Raw genomic sequence first — 16,489 nt, 5'->3', positions numbered from 1 at the left:
ACCCACTGCATTGCACAAACCTGTGACTATATCTCCCTAAACTTCTCTTAAGCTTGTTAAACCGAAAAGAAGTAGAGTTGAAAACAGCAGAGCATTTCACCCTGTCCTTGCAAAGAGATTATATATCCAGGGAAATAACAACGTGGTGCCTTTTTATGACGCTCCTTTACTGTACTGCATAGTTAAGTCTTACCACTCACAATACTGACATGCGTTCTGGAGTGTTCATACGCTCTGTATATAAACTACCTGTGTGATCTTTTTTCTCGGAGCCCTGTAGTACGACCACACCTGGCCTGGCTACCAACAGAGAGATCTGGAGGCAGGGCTACCATTTCAGAATCCCATGCAAAGCCTGATTTGTAAGGTCCTCAAAGAACTGTGAACCGGGTGAAAATACGTTGCTGCTGACTCCACTAATCACATAATAACAGGGCATACGTAAGTTTTAAGGGTGGAACACGATACTTGCAAATTGCCTCACAGAAGGCCAATTGTCTCCGTTGGGACTTGTGCCACTGTTTTCACAAGCTGGAGTGGATCTGCATTCCTAACGCCCTTGCCACCAAGTGCTAATCCCACTCCACCGCTGAAAGAATATGCTGTTTAGTAATTTGTATCAAAAAGGGGGGACTAAAAAGCACCACGTGCCTGCAGGTCATCTCCTTTATGCGGCTCACTGCATTGCCAGAAGAATGAGTTGGTGGATTTCCTAGAAAAAACCAGGGGTGGAAAGAAAGACGTGAGAAGACAAAAACCTGCCAATGAAGGAGAGTCATACGAATTTGACGACAGGGCAAAGGAAAATCAAAGTCAAGGCAGGCGGAGGAGGAAATCTACATCGTCTCAAATTTCTGCCGGATTTTAGGGCAGGGAAAGAACAGTTATGAGGGTTGGCAGGATGCCACATGCCATCTAATTGAAGAGGATGATGTGCCCTTTGCCCCAGTCACCCAAATTTTCTTTCTGGTTTCTCTCCCAGACTTTGTTTATGGTGTCTATGAAAGAATTGAATATTAGACTTGGAAGAGGCATTGGGAGCCTCTGGAGACACAGGGTTGGTAAGTGCCCTTTTGAGTGTGGTTAGACCATCGTCGCTTGGCCAGAGGGACGTGCTGTCAAAACTAATCTCTAAGAAAATTCTACAGAATGATTAGAGCTTTCATAAGGGGAAGAGTACAACAGTGTCTCAAATTTGCAGAAGAGTTAAGTGTGGACAAGCATGTGAAAGCACATTTTGTCCACGTTTATCTTCCCACTACCGACACCATGTACTGGTGATGTAACTGTGTTATAGATCCCGGGGTGTGTATTGTGTGTGGGGGGGCTGTATGAAAATTCCCTATACTGTCTATAAATGTGGTGGATCTAGAAATTGTAGATTAATACAAAAAGAGTATGAAAGTGGCCTGGATCTAGAAGTGACAGCAAATATTAACCCCCTAACAGAGCATCCTAAACAAACTTAATTTTCAACTGATAGTAGCTCACTCTTCCCCTGCTTCATTGTTGGATTGAAGCGTTTGAGAGCAAACTTGCCATTTTAAATCCAAAACATCCGTTGGGAAAAAATGTGATTTTATTTTTCTATACTTCAGTATACTTACTATTTTGTGCTACAAATCAAGCCTGCAGCAGAAGTCATAGTCTTAGCAAATTTGGAAGAAAATCAGTTTCAAATTGCTCAGGTCCAATTCTTAGCTTGACCAGTGACTACTAATTGTGTGACTTTGGGCAAGTCACTTAAACCTTCTAATTCTTAGTTTCCTCATCTATAAAATGGGGATAATCAAAGGACCTCTTTCTTAAGGTAGACAATAGATAATACATGTAAAATATTTAGAACACTGCCTGGGGCTGTTAGCCACTGTAATTCGCCAGTGTAATTCAGTCAAATCAGGGTTTCCTCCAACTCCTCGAGGCTGATTTTAAATTCTGGGAGACTGACAGAGTTCTGCAGTGTTGGTGGGAGAAGCCACCTTGTCTGTAGTCATGGCCCATCGTCTTTGACCTTGTCCATCTCTGGTCGTTGGTGTCTGCAAGGTCTGTCCCCTGGTGGTCCCTGGTTGTCTGTCCAGCCTGGCCCCTCTGTGTCCTTCTCACCCTAAGGAGAGAGCCTTTTCAGTCTTACCAGTCCTCCTGTCGAAATGTTGGGTTTCTGCGGGAGTGGTTTCGAGAGCTCTCCAGGGTCATTCTGGAGCTCCAGGAAACATGAGGGTTTTTCTGAGGCTGGTTGTGTTTTCACATGCCCCAAGACCGTTTCTTTCTTACTCTGCCAAACTGTGTGAAAGGAGAGTCCCTAAGATATTTTTCTTCTCCACAACGCCTTTCCTCTAAGGATTCTCCTAGGAATTTAGACGCAGCTGATGTCATCACATCTGCAGCCCTCTTGGGAAGCCCATTGTCTGCTTCTCTTGGATTGAGACCCTGTTGAAAGTAGGGGCAGAGCAAAGAACTATCTCAGGTACCCTCCAAGCATGCTCCTTGCTTTCCAGTTGACTCATTATCTCCTCAGTCCTTGGAATAATTTTCCTCTTGAGGGTGGAAAATTAGTTCTTAAATCCTCAAATATATTCCTCAAGTCTGCTATTCATGGTATAAACTTCAGGTTTTATAGCAAAATAAAATTTAGGTTTTTGTTATTCAAAATACTTACTTTCAAAATCTTCTTCTTGATCTAAATGTTTAAAAGCCCAGTCTGAACTTTATGAGCTCCTGGTTGACTCTTCTCCTGCCCTTCCCTGAGGCAGAATGTCCAGGATGCCTCGACCAAAATGGGGCAACCAGAAACACATCAGTTCATAGCTCAGTATCTTATTGATTATGTTACACAAGTGGTTAGAGTAAAATAAATAGACTTGCTTCTACTCTGTGAGAAAGAAATGGAGCGGATCTAGAGGGTAAAGGCAGGGAAGGGGATATAAACTGGGAGGAATTTGGCCCTAGACTGATAAATAAATGGACTCTATTAGGATATTCTTTACTTCCCTTGTCCCCATACCCTCTGAATCCCTTTTCTATTGCTGTGTAACAAATTGCCCACAAATTAAGCAGCTTAAAAAAACACAAATTTATTACCTCACACTTTCCATGGGTCAGGAGTCTGGGTTTGGCTTAGCTGTGTCCTCTCCACAAGTTTTCATAAGGAAGAAATCAAGATATTGGCCAGGGCCATGGTTTCATATGGAGATTGATAGCATTTTCCAAGCCCACTGACTGCTAGCAAAATTCGGTTCCCTGTAACTATAAGCCTCCGTCTTAGAGGCCACACACTATTCCTGGCCACGTGGCCTGCTCCACAGCATGGCAACTTGCTTCTTCCCAGCCAGCAAGAGAGCATCTCTGCTGCTTTAGTCTTTTCACTCTGACCTCTAGATCCTCTTTTAGAGGGCTTACCTGATGAGGTCAGGGCCATCAAGGATGACCTCTCTTTTAATTAGAGTCAATTGATTAGGGACTCTCATTACACCTGAAATACCCTTCCCCTTTGCCATATAACAAGACCTAATTATGGAAGTGATATCTCATCATATTCACAGGTCTTGCCTATGCTCAATGGGGAGATTGTACAAAGTATGTGTATCAGGGGGCAGCAGTGTTACAGCCTGTTTTAGAATTCTGCTGACTATCTTTTCAGGTGGCGTTTTAACTTTGTACATCTTCATCCTTTTATCAACGTCCACCCCACCCATGGCTCAGCAGCAGCAGCTATTATATAAGAAAATGCTTCCTTGGAAGACACCAAAGTTGTGAGCTGGTGCTTTTCTTGGTGATGCGTATTCGCCTTTCTAGAGGATAATTGTGATGAGAAGAGAGGAAGCTTTTCTTTATACTTGGGGCAGGCTTGTTCTCTTAAATAGGAAATAAAATCTATTTAGCTAAATGCCGGACATGGATTTCACCAGTGAAGAGGAGCCCAGCGCTGACTCGAGTCTGGGAGCACCAAAGGACGAAACGCTTGTGCGTATGACTTTGTCTTATGTTACAGGGATCTTTGTGTTCAGCTAAGTTACCACTGTACTTCGTCTTTGTTTATTTTCCATTGTACAACGACTAAGTCAGTGAGACCCCTGTCAGGATGTCAAGCTGGCCGCCACATTGGGAGGTCAAGGTCTTGACGTTATTCAAAGGTCATGACCGATTCTCAGCGTGTTTCCCAGGAGAAACCTTCTGAACTTATGAAACTAATTCCCGAGAAATGTAAATGTTTTGTAAAATAGTTTTCGATTGTGTCACGGCTGTCCATGGCTCATGAAATTCATCCAGTATGGGTATTTTATAACATTCTCTGCTTCACCTGTTTCTGACTAAAATGGTTTGGGAGAGTGTCATTGAGAGACCTGATACCTTTTAAAGCTGGGAAAACAATACATTCTCTTAGAATGGAGTATATGAATAAATGAGATTAATTTTAAATTTCTTCTGGGAACTAAAGCTTTATCTAAGGTTATACCCTTGCAGATACAAAATTGTTTGTGTCCTGAACGAAATTATGGTTCTGTCATGATGCTAAACCATCTGGTGTGAAAAAAAAATCAGTCAATTGTCTATTTGTTTAGCATCAAATTCCTAAATATTGGAAACTGTCCATATCTACATCTACATCTAGATCTGTATCTATCTATGTAAAATGTCTTGTAGACAAAGCATCACTTGAGTTGTTGGGCTTGCAGTTTGGATATAGTTTCTTTGGGGCTGAGAAGATTTCAAGGAAAATAATGGCTCCTAATTCTCACATGTGGTCTCCCAAACATATTTTTTCTTTTATCAGCTAAGTACATGATCACTGCCAGGAAAAGTGTTCTTTTCTGCCAAGGTAAGTTCAACAAATGTGACTATTCTGCTCATTCTTTCCTTTTAGATCACACTGGTGGTAAAATATATGAAAGTAACATCTATTAATTCTCCAGCCTTAAAATAGTCAATTACCCATTTCCAAGATTAATATCTTTCCTTTCTTTTTCAATGGGGAAGAACTTGATGGATTTTGTGACTGTGTGTGTGGCAGAGTTATACACCCTCTTACTCATGCCACCATCCCCCTCCCCCCAAAAGCAAATTCCTCTGTTCACATTCCATTTCTTCTTTTTGAGTTAGATTTACATGGAAGTAAAATAAGTGATCAAAAAAACATCCCTGTCCTATGGACAAAATATGATTTTTTGTGTGAATTAGAATAATGGTTTTGAGGATATCTAAAATCTAGACCAAAGCCTGGACATCTCTTTGTTGGGCCAAGCAGACTTTGAAAAATCCCAATCATTAAAATTATTCATTTGGTTTTAGAGAGCGCTTCAAAAAATTCTTTTATAAAACCCATGGGGGAGTAGTGGAACACATAGTTTTCAAAGTAACTTATTTGTTTATGTATTTAATTTAAAGATTTTTATTATTATAAAAGCAACACATGCTCAAGATAAAATTTTCAAATAGTAGTCTACAAAATGAAAATTCTGTTTCTTACTTCTCAGATTCCTCAGTTTCATTACCCAAGGCATTCGTAGTTAATGCATTTTTTGTTTCTTTGCAGAAATAAAGGTCACACACATGCACAATACACACTCCCACCATGTGCACATAAATAGAATCATATTTTTATAAGTCAAAATTCATCAGATAAACAGTACCTATTTACGATTCTTTTGAATGGTTCACTAAAATTAGACACTACAAAATCCTATGGTTTCTCATTTTCATTCTCTCCTGGTATAGAATATGTATTTATGTATTCCAGAAGAGGAAAGGCATTTGAAGATATATCCTTCAAGTTGAGATATCCTAAAGCACAAGTGTAAAACTTCAAAGGTAAATCATGTACACAGTTTAGCTCTCAACACTTAATCATGTCTTCCCTCAACGATATTATCAATAATGGCAATTTGCTAAAATCTTCAAAAGGTGAAGAATTTTTTTGTTGCGCCATTGCTTAAAAATTCCCAACTGATTTTGAACAACATGAAATAAAAATGCAGGAGACATTTGCTTTCATAAATCACCTTTATAAAAATGATAGCGTGTATTGAGACCGTGATGAGGCAGAAATGGCTACTCTCTGCATCCCCGAGCCCCTTGTTACTCAAAGTACGGTTCAGGAACTAGCAGCAATGGTTTCACCTGGGAGCTTGTTGAAAATGCAGAAACAGGTCTCACTTCAGACTAAATCAGAATCTGCTGTTAAGGAGATCCCCAGGTGATTTGTAAATCATTAGAGTTTGAGAGCACTGACTTAGAACTTTCTGGTAGGGGAACTTAAGTTGGCCGGCCTATGTTACTGCCCTTGGGGATGCTGGTGGGACAGATTCTGCAAGTCAGCTACAGTATTTCTGTATCCATTAGTAAAGATTAAAAAAAAGAAAGTGTTGGTGATCATTTCTCAGCTCCTTCTATGTTAAGATCTATTGTCAAGTGCATATTCATAATCTGAGATTAAACCATCTGTAATAGCACTGGAGAATCTTGCTTCTCGTTTACATTCTTCATTCCAAATACGGCTTTTCTCTTTTTTAGTTCTGTGACTCTAAATAACTTAATTTAATGCGAAGCAGAGCTACAATACTGGTTGCAAAAATAGTTTGCGTCCAAGCTACTGTGCCGGCTGATCTAGTGGTTGAAATTCCTGTGGTACTTGCCGTCTTCAGGTTTTTGTTCATACAAAGGCATGCCTCTCCTCCCCACCCCCCACCCTGCTCTTTTTTTTTTTTTTTTCCATTTTCTTTTGTTTTGTTTTTGTCCCAACCTGAACACAAGGTCAGGTTATATTGGCAGTTGGCATAATAGCTAATTACACCCCTATTTGGCCAAGGATGTGGGTTGAGGAATAAATCAGGGTCTTGAGGGTTCAGTTCATGCAACTCCTGGTTATTAGATTTGTGTCACTGAGCAAAGTTGTGATCAAAGCAGGTGGCAAGGGGTCGTGGAGCATGCCCGTGCCTAATTGCTGGAGTCCTAAAGGAAGTTTGCAATAAAAGGCCATTAAGTACTAGCCTTTCCGATCAGCGAAGCAAACATATGGAGAAGTTCTGTTTATCACGTGAGAATTTGAAGGAAAATACCCAGTGTAAAGGTTTCCTCCCCTTACCTCAAAATCACGGGACATGCAAACTAATTTTGATGTAGTTAGTATAGAATTTATTAAATGTACTTTTTAAAGGTAAAGGAAAGGGTATCAGGAATCAGAAACATTAGAATGTGTTCTCCTTTAAAAGATTTTATATAACTTACTCAATATTATTTAAATATAAATTTGCGAAGGGAAAACTGTTGCCATACGAGATATGTTTATAAAGGAAGAAATTAATTACCTGTAGGCCAACTCTCATAAAGCATTATACAACATATAAATATCTCCAAGAAGCTTTCCTCTGCTCTTTCTCATTGATATCCTTCTCTCTACTGATAATCTTTGCAGTCTGAAACCCCCAAACTGTTGGGAGAAAAAGTAGATAGAATCTCAAATTTAAATAATATTGTGTCTGTTGTCGCAGTTATTAACTGTGAAATCATTTGACACTGCAGCTATGAAATCAGCTCCATATGTAAGCAGCTGAGATATAGCTGCTGAATTGCAGATGGGGCAATACCAGCTTTTGTAGCAGGTTGGTGAAATGTGCTTGCCACTTTGCCCTTTGGCATAAGTGACTAAGTGTCCAAGATAAAAGTGACTCACTGGTTAAGCTTATTAAATAAATTATCCAAATTGTAGTTGTTACTTTCCTCTCAATGTTTATTAGTGAATTATAATAGGATTTGTGCTATGATAAGATGATAGATCCTCTTCCTAAGAAGAAAAAAAAAATCAAAGGTAAGTACACACCTATTTTTGGTCTCAGGTATAAGTTTTCATGGCCTGACCTCCTATGGACTTCCAAGAATACATGAACCACAGATAAATGACCTCTGAGTCAAAGGGAAGGAGGTCTAGAGCTTGGAACTCGGTGCCAAGTATCCCCAGACATATTTCTGTCCCATAGCTCCATTATAATGACAGTTACATATATATGTGTGTGTGTGTGTATGTATATATATTTTTATCATCTAAAAATAATCTATTTACCTTGATTTTTATGTAGCTTAATAGTTAATACTTAGTCTCCATCACCAGAAAACTACAGGACTTTGTCCATGTGGCACAGTTACCAGCAACTAACAAAGTTGAAAAATTTTGCACTAACTGAGATCCTGGTTTAATCTCACAGAGGCAATTTATTTCAGACCACTTAAGCCATGCTGTCCCTGTCCTAAAGTTAAAACATTGTTTAGTAGTGCAAGCAATTTGACACAGGTATATCCACAATTTGTTGTGTAACTGAATAAACAAACTTCCTTTTGGCATTTAATTTTTTGTTTTGAGCAGTTACATGGTATCTCATACCGATGGAGGCACTGGAAGATTATTTTCTAATTCAGAAATAAACCTGCATTCCCAACATGTGAGTTTCTGCAGAAATTAAGGAACCTTCTGCCTAATGATTATGTTGACTGATTCTCACTAAGCATATATAAAAAATAATACGTGTAGTTGCTTCAAGATAATTTCTTACTAGAGATCGGTCAAACTACCCTTTCTGATACCTCTTCTCCTACCTTACTTTCAACTTTCCCTTCTTTCCTAATTTCAAATTAGAAAGAGAAAAGAATGAAAAGGAAGAAGAAATAAGAAAATGCTCTTATATTATCTTTGGTCATTTATTAAGCATTTTATCTGTAAATTTTATGGGTGTTCCATACACTTAAACATTTGTATAAATGAAATTATCTCTCACTTTATCCAGAAAAAATTGGGGACGACTGTTTCTAGATATGCATGACTTGAAGAAAGTAAATCTGCTCTTCAGTTGAAGAGAGTAATTATTATGGATAAATGTTAAATAATAATCTGAAGATCATTTCTATGTATAGCAACACTGGGAAACACTTATGGAGCACTTACTATGCACCACACACTCCTCTAAATATTCTATGTATCTATTACAACAAATGCAAAATTGTGAGTCACCGCATTAAATATAGAGGCTAGGGTAGAAAAAGAGGTCTCCACATGAGAAGACCAGATCTTGCAGGGCCTTGTGAATCAAGCTAACAACCCTGACTTTCATCTGGACAATTCTGGAATTATTTAAGTAGGGAAGCGCCTTCCTTTTCTAGGGTTGCCAGAAACAAAGTACCAAAAACTGGCAGCTTAAAACAGCAGTTCTGGAAGTTGGAAGTCTGAAATCAAGGGTTGGGAAAGGTCCTGCTCCCCACAAAGTCTCTAGAGAAGAATCTGTTCTGTGCCTCTCTCCTGGCTTCTGGGGGCAGCTGGCAATCGTGGCTCTCCATGGCTTGCAGCTCTGCGGCATCTGTGTCCATGGCACATGGCCTTCTCCCCTCAGTCTGTCTGTGTCTCCTCTCCCCTTCTTAGGATGACATCAGTCACGTTGGATCAGAGCCCACCTACTGCAGAATGATCTCATTTTCACATAACTAAATCCATCTGAAAGGACCCTAATCCAAATTAGATCACATTTGCAGGTGCTGGGGGTTAGGGTTTCAACATATCTTTTTGGGGGACACGATTCAGCCTCTATCAGGAAGTGACTTGACAATCCATGCCTCAGAAGGAACCATCTGGCTGCATTGTGTAGGACACTGGTGTGGAGGCTGAACAATTCAGGAGTGGGAGCAGTGGTGGGAGCTAAGCCGGGAAATGCAGAAAAGAGAGACAGAGAGAGAGAGAGATGACTGGGGATGAGAAGGATGTTTGGAGGGGAGTTTCTTAAAAGGACATAATGAAAGATGGAACTCAAGCTCTTGGAAAGAGTAACAAGTTAGACCTGGCGTGGAAAATTTGAAAACCTGCAGGGGTAAGGTGGATGGTGAAATGATGGAGAATGACAGGCAGGACCCTGGCAATCTGGAGACGTGACCACCTAAAGGGGACAGGTTATACCTTGCACCGATTCATTGTTGATATGGGGGAATTTGGGTCCACTCTAACCAGAGGCTTGTTTTATCAAAAGAAATGGAAATATGAGTTTGTATATAAAATTTTCTCATTTTTTTTCTTTTATAACACTGGCAGCTAATTCAAAAATTTTATTCAGAACTGGGCCAGTCAAATAAAACATGTAAGTAATCTGGGTTTTGCTGGAGTATCCCTGCTTTTGGTTTGTTTGTTTTTCCCTGATCTTTGGGATAGGTGACAGTGTTACTCACTGAGAAAGAAAGCTGGGACAGAAATATATATATATCTTCTTTCTTATTGTTCTCTATTTTCTAGGCCTTAAAGCCTTAGAATATATTTATTTAGTTCCAGATTCATGCCAGGTGCTGTGATAATCACTTCCATCACATTATCAAAATGTGGGCTTGAAAAAACTCTTCCCACAGAACATCTGCCCAATAGATATTTTTTGATTCTGCTATCTCAGATTTTTTCAAATTTGTCTCCTATATGGCTTGTACACATGATTGTCAGAAAAAAAATTGTTACGTAGGTGTGTATTTGAATGTGTTGGAGTGGGAATACCTGATGAAGTCTTCAAACTTTATTGAGCAGGTGCTAAAGTTAGTAAGAGTTTATACCTACTCAGACAACTTTGGAGGCTTATCAAGATGGCCAGGGACCACTCCAGAATTTAGTGTCTGATCTGCTCTTTGGTTCTTCTTAGAAATATGTTCATTGCCCTTTATTGGGATAAAAGCATACCCTTGCTTTTCTTTGTGTTTGGTCTCAGGTCTTAAGAGCCAAAGGAATTTAATGAGCAAAATTGAAAACTTCCTTAATTTCTTGCATTAAGGGAGTTGAGTATTCTTTTGAAAGAAGAGGAACTTCCAATGCAACAAAAATTCCGAAAGAGTCCGAGGTTGTGACATCTGCTTCTGTTTACACTAGGACTCTGCTGACTGTTAGGGATGGATGTGTCCCAAAAAAGACACGTTCAGGTTCTAACCCCTGATCCTGTGGAATTGAACATATTTGTAAATCAGATCTTTGAAGATGTGATTAGTTAAGATAAGCTAAACTGCATAAAGGTGGACCTTAATCCAATATGGCTGGTGTCCTTACGAGCAGAGGAAATTTGGACAAAATGAGTAAAGCAGGGACAGACAGACAGACAGGCACACAGAGCCATGGGACAGAGGCAGAGACTGGGCAACCTGCCACAAGCCCAAGAATGCTCTAGATGTCCACCCACCCACCAGAAGTCAGGGGAGAGGCATGAAACAGATTCTCCCCTTTCAGAGGAGGCAAGTCTCTCTTGACACTTTGATTTCAGATATGAGGTAATGGATTTCTGTTGTTTAAGGCAACTAGTCTATGATACCTTGTTATAACAACTCTGGGAAACTAAGACACAACCTAGAATTACATATGACGCTTAACTTCTAAGTTGTGGGTCAAGTTCTGAATTATTTTCAAAGATGATGAAAAGGACTCTTATTTACCTGTTATGATTTTCAAATAGAGATTTGACATACCTAAAGGGATGTTATCATATATTGTAGTTTAGGCATTTTATTAGCCAAACAGGAAAAAAAATCCTCAGAGACTCACAAAATGTCCCTTTAAAAAAAGTTTTGTTAGGAAACACTATTGTTTTGGAATAGCAAGATGAAAGAGAAATTAAAATGGCAGACACCAGAAGCACAGCTAGCAATATAATTTTTTACCTCTCCTTGTTTGTTCAATTGCCCATAATCATTATTGATCTGTGGCCACCCAGGAACACATTGTCTGATGGCTACCAGTAGCAAGATGGATTGTAGAGAGAGTATTGGGGTGTATACTGACCAGGGTTCAGAAAAGCCCTCTGTCATTTACCAGATACATGGTTTGAGCAAGTCACTTCAACCCAAGAAGAAGGTCTTGGTTTCTTCATCTGGAAAATGGAGAAAAATCCATTTATCTAAATCACAGCATTGTAGACTAGAAAGAGTGAGTATACTTGGATTAAATATTAGTCATGATGAATGCATGATAGTTATTCTTATTATTTATTATGTTCATGGTTTAGGCAATGGTCCCTTTACAAGCCCATTAACCACTTTTTGGGGGAAATTGATGCATTGGATTTGACCAGTGTTTCTCTGAATGGTCTTAGAATACCTTCTTACAAATCAGAGACATGACTCTTTTTTTTGGTTCTTGTTTTTGTTTTACTTTTCTGTGTTGGGGTCTATGATTTTTTTTTAACTGGCCAAGTTATGAGATCAAAAGAGCTAGTCCCTGTGTTACAGACTTGTGAGTCTGATTACAAATAGGTTTGGGAGTGGACTTAGAGATTAAAATCTCCATTTTACTATTTCATAGGTGACTTACAAGAAGAAAAAGGTTGCACTTACTGAGGAAACCAACTGGGTGAAACACAGCTTCCTGATGTTTCTGTAACAGTGAGTTTAAAAGTTTGTGTTGCATCTTATTGGGAAATATTTAAATTGTGATCTCTCCAAGAACATGTCATTTTTATTTTCTACACATCTGTAAATGTTTCAAAACTTTATATGTAACACGATTTCAGTCAAATCATGTCAAATATATGTTTCTGTTTAAAATTGCTCAAAGAACAAGTATTTGTTCATGCCCTGAAGAGCTAACTGCTACTAAAAAATAGATACATATTTTTTACTTAGCATCTAAGCAGAATAAATTTCATATGTGCAAAATTGGAATGTCAATTACGATTTCAGAAAAATCTGTTTTAAATAAAAATAAATTAGAAATACTTCTCTGTTCTTACAAATTGGCATATATACACTTTGTTCTTTTATATATCTAACTCACATTTCTAGATATTTGTTATCAATGCTGTATCTAGTTTTATTTTACTCATTCAATCGTGTATATCATCAGATGTCATTTCATGTAAATAAAATTTCACTTGGTAGGATTAAATGGAAAAGCCCACGATTTTATTTTTATTTATTTATTTATTTAATAGTGTACTTTATTTTTAAAATTTTTATTCCACAAAGGTTTTAAAGGAAGGAAACAGGGAAACGGACTTTGGCCCAGTGGTTAGGGCGCCCGTCTACCATATGGGAGGTCCGCGGTTCAAACCCCGGGCCTCCTTGACCCGTGTGGAGCTGGCCATGCGCAGTGCTGATGCGCGCAAGGAGTGCCGTGCCACGCAAGGGTGTCCCCCGCATGCGGGAGCCCCACGCGCAAGGAGTGCGCCCGTGAGGAAAGCCGCCCAGCGTGAAAAGAAAGAGCAGCCTGCCCAGGAATGGTGCCGCCCACACTTCCCGTGCCGCTGACGACAACAGAAGCGGACAAAGAAACAAGACGCAGCAAATAGACACCAAGAACAGACAAGCAGGGGAGGGGGGGAAATTAAATAAATAAATAAATCTTTAAAAAAAAAAAAAAGGAAGGAAGCAGGAAAATGTGTGCAGGTTAATGCTGTTATATGTAATTATTTTAACCTTTAAAATTTTTAAGTGATCTGCTATTGTTATTCTCAAATAAAGTATTCAAATAGCACATATTCCCCTGAATGAAAATTTATGTTTTAAAACATTATAGTATTTTAAATAATTTTCATATACCCGATCAGAAAATTTTCTAAAATAACATTAAATAAATTTGTATGTCCCATACATGTCACTTTCTAGTTATTGTCATCTTTTAGATATTTAATATAATGATGTTTGTGTGTGCATGTGTATTTTATTTATTTTTTAAATTTTTAAAATTTTTATTTAATGGTCTTTTTTTTAAAGATACATAGGTCACACAAAAATTTACATTAACAAATATAAGAGGTTCCCATATACCCCATACCTCACCCCGCGCCCACTCCTCCCACATCAACATCCTCTTTCATCAGTGTGGCACATTCATTGCATTGGGTGAATACATCTTGGAGCACTGCTATACTGCATAGGTGAGAGTTTACATTGTAGTTTACACTCTCCCCCAGTCCATTCAGTGGGCTATGGCAGGATATATAATGTCCTGCATCTGTTCTTGCAATATCAGGACAACTTCAAGTCCCCAAAATGTCCCCATTTCACACCTCTTCTTCCCTCTCCCTGCCCTCAGCAACTCCCGTGGCCACTGTCTCCACATCAACGATACAATTTCTTGCATTGCTAGAGTCACAATAGTCCTATCATGGAATACCAGTAAGTCCACGTGTATTTTAAATGTTAATCAGTTGTGGCACCGCTGTAGCACAGCACTACTTGTGTAAAAATGTGACAGTAAAAAAAAAAATTGTGACAGTAGAATAAGAAACATTTAATTCAGGTTAAGGACAGTTTAACTCAGCCCGTGATACAGGAAATGTGAAGAATTACAAAGAAAAGGAAAAGAATCCGCGAAGTTAGGGGAAGTTTTGATTTAACTAAGGCCAGGAGTGGGCAGGTAGTAACTGCTAGTTACTAAATAGGCTAACACAGGACATTTCTGAGAGGGGCCGCCCACGACGCACTGCTCCCCAGATCCTGGGAGTCAGCCAAGGGTGAGATCCAGCTTCCCTCTAAAGATAATAAGCAGAAAATGTCTTTCTTCTTTACTGTCCAAGAGAGCTGAGAGATGAGCTCGAGTTTGGATTTGGAAGGGAGCAGGAGGACCTTGAAAGAGAATCATGATTTGTGAGAAGCCCATTAGAGAGGGAAGAGAACTAGGTTGGAAAGAGGAGAATTCAGGCAGAAAAAAAAATTAAATATTTCAACAAGCATACACCTAAATTTTATTTCCTATTTTGCTCCTATGCTAAGCTCTTATAAGTTCCTATCATTTGCCTGGATGTAATTTGCCTCCAAATTACTCACTTTCTACATAGTTTTAACATCTGTCTTTTGGGGTGAAGTTTATGTTTTACTGTAGCGAAGTAGAACTTCAGAATTAAGGGCTGAACATTTGTCTCAGAGCCACAGTTTTAAGAAATGCTTCTGCCATGTGGAAGCAGCAGAAATGGTTAGTGGTGGGGAAAAGAAAAAGTCTTTTATCCTGGACATCTCGATTCGTTTTACAGCATTAACTATTTGGCAAAGCTGAAAGGTAGATTAACGATTTAGCCTGCACTCTATGACTAGTGTTTTTTTGTGGTCCGATTTTATGGTGCTTATATTTTATTAGGCCTTAGAAAACCAGTGCAGATATCTAGGATTTGAAACACTGATTAATTTTGTTAAAGGAATATTTTAGATGCAACCCTGGCTTTGACAAAGTGAATTTCTTTGTCAGAATGAATTTTTGTCTATTGTGCTCTTGTTCACCGTGCTTAGAGCTTACTTTGCATCATGCTAATTTACAGATTGTTCAAATGTTATTAGCAAATTATACTTTCAATGTTTAAACATGTATACTCTCCTTCAAGTTTATTGTAATTTTCTTTAAAGGCACAGCCCCCACAGATTCTAACTACTTATTACATGTTTATATTTTTAGAACCAAACACACTTTGATTTCAAATTCCAGTTTGGTCACTTGCTGGCTATAAAAGGAATATTTGTATTAAGAACAATGGTTAAAAATAATTAAGCTTATAATGATTGCTGCAGCAGAATTTTTATGGGAAATTTTTTACTATCTTGTTGGAAAACACCGGAGTCTTAGCATCAGACCCGAGTTTGTATGCAGGTTTTGCCACTTACTAGTGAGTAAGCTTTTGTAGTGTTTATGGGCTTGGTTTCCTCATCTATAAAATGAAGATCATATTTAGATAGAGGTGTTGTAAGGAATTAATGAGATAAGTAAAGTATCTATCTTATTTTCTAACTGGTAGGTAGGTAGGTAGTAAATGCCACTAATTACTATTGTCAACATTGACTAAATTGTGATGGACTGATTGGCTCCATTAATCCATTGTACCCAGAAATAAATTTGTATGGCAATAATACAGCTCTATCTGGAAACAATCCAGAAGCTTCTCTATAACAGAACATTATCTTACCCTGGATTTACAATGTCTGAAAAATGAAAAAGAAATATTTTAGAAGGAAGTAGATACAGTGTACTGGTGATGCTCATGGTTGTTTGTATGGTTGCATATTATACATTAGTAAAAAAGGGTTCTTGACATTGGACAACATGAAAATATATTGTCCAATATATTTAAATTTGAACAAATTAAAAAGAGTTTGGAAACCAATTTGAAAAAGGGGGAAAAAATTGTCCAGAAGCATTAAGTGAGAGCCTTCTCACAAGTGAAGACTAAATTTAGTTCATTTTTTCCGACTGCCCAAAGGAAAAAAAAATTAGACAGATGGGTCAACTCTTCCCCCCAAAATAACTAAGTATTATGGGTATTTTAAGAAGCTGTTAGAGAACTTCTCTTTGAAATATTTTACCATTGCATTTTTTATTTTTTAATACATTTTTAATTTATTTTTAAAAGATACGTGGATCACACAAGATGTTACATTAAAAAATACAGGAAGTTCCCATATGCCCCACTCCCCATACCCCTCACTTTACCCACATCAACAACTTCTCTCATTAGTGTGGTATAGTCATTACAATTGATGAATACATTTTGGAGTTGACCTGGTTAAGTCCAGT

Source organism: Dasypus novemcinctus, chromosome 20, assembly GCF_030445035.2.
Source record: "Dasypus novemcinctus isolate mDasNov1 chromosome 20, mDasNov1.1.hap2, whole genome shotgun sequence".
Taxonomy (NCBI): Eukaryota; Metazoa; Chordata; class Mammalia; order Cingulata; family Dasypodidae; genus Dasypus; species Dasypus novemcinctus.
Note: the sequence above shows the minus strand (reverse complement) of the source record.